Here is a 1,695-nt window from a genome sequence, read left to right as displayed (position 1 = left end):
AAAGGCACACTCACGTAGAAAAATGAAGACCGGATCCGAGCCGATCCACCAAAGACAACCACCGACCATATCCTGCAATAACCGCTGGAGAGGCACCTCCACAGGCCCTCTGATGATGCTAGACGCACCACCACGATGGAGGCTAGGAGGTGAGAACCATATTCTATCTTCAGGGATCCGCTGCTGTCTTGTCTTCCTGAGCAGGACACAAACCCTAGCAAAACTCAATGAAACATATAAAAACAAAGCCCTGCTGCCGACAAGGACCAGGATCCACCGCACCCTAAGGTCACAGGAGACGGGACAGATTGGCGGCATGCTGACGGAAGGCAAAAACTCTAGCCGCCCCGTTTGCTTGGAGAAGAGGCGAAGGGGTAAGCCGCCCTCACTTCATGCCCTAATAGTTAGGTGCTTCTAGTTTGGGATCGTGTTGTAAGCTGTGTTCCCCAGCACCTTTGTATCTTTTTCTACCGGCGTTGTTTTTTCTTTTCTCCGTCCATGGAGTTTTGATAGGATCAATTTGATGATCCTACAGTTTCGCCCGATCTTTCACCGCAAGACAATTAGATAGCCAACCTTCTACTCACGGGAGCAATCGACGCAACTTGAAGATGAAGAAACGAATCCAGCAAGCAATGATTTAATGATCAACATGCCTCAAACCTTAGCCTGATAATTTTTGATGCATTCAAGAACCTTCACGCAATGTTTATTCAATCTGGATAAACGGTGCGGCCGTTCCCAGAGGGATGCTTCACCCCGAGATACAACTCAATGTCTAAAACCATAAAAATAAATTCCTACCCTAAACCTTAGAAGCTGGGTCCTTTATATAAGAGACCAGAAACCAAGTCGGTTGGTCAGGCCCAAACCGAAACACACAAATAAATATTCTAATTGGCCCATAACATGGCGTAGAATAAAATAAATAACTAAAAATGCAATCGACCGAATTACCATGGTTCGGTGACTCCCTTGGCACGCCTCAACTTGGTGGAGTCCTGAGGTTGGGCTTCACCTCCTTCTTCATGGGAACAACATGAGGTATTGGGATGCCGTCATCAAGTTTGGACACTGTGTTTGTTTGATGTAATTCTGGCCAATCGATGACTTTGTTAATTCGAAGTCGGGCTCACTAAATGCTATGTGCTAAAAAACCTTAATAACACCTAGATCCAAGCTGTCATTCGACAACAATGACTGCCGGGAATTTGGTCGACACAACCATTCTTCAGCAACCACTCTCCCGCAGCCAAGCCACTGCAAGCCGACCACATCCCGAATTCAAGAACCCTAAACCTAACACTAGAAGGAGAATACACAGCAGGAGCCTACCTGGCTAGTCACGGATTCGCCGTCCAAAGAGGAGATCGGCTGGTTGCTCCATGAAACAATGGCGTAAGGCGACCGATGGCGAGACATCGATTGGTGCCGACGGCGGCGGTCGCAGTTTAGAGATAGAACGAGTGCGAGGGAAGAACTGGTCTGGCACGACCAGCTAACCAGTGTAGCCCACTTAAACGGGCCATGATCTAAAAAAATATATTCTTAAACGGACTCGAGAACGTTCATGTGTCGCGCTGTCCACGTCATCCCGACAAGCGGGCCCACCTGTCGGATTCACTGTGTTCACGGCCAAATGCAAGCGTCAGAGCTCCATGTTACACATTTGGCCATAAAATTGGGGGGGCGGGG

This window comes from Triticum urartu, chromosome 1 (assembly GCF_003073215.2).
Source record: "Triticum urartu cultivar G1812 chromosome 1, Tu2.1, whole genome shotgun sequence".
Classification (NCBI taxonomy): domain Eukaryota; kingdom Viridiplantae; phylum Streptophyta; class Magnoliopsida; order Poales; family Poaceae; genus Triticum; species Triticum urartu.
This window is presented reverse-complemented; position numbering follows the sequence as displayed.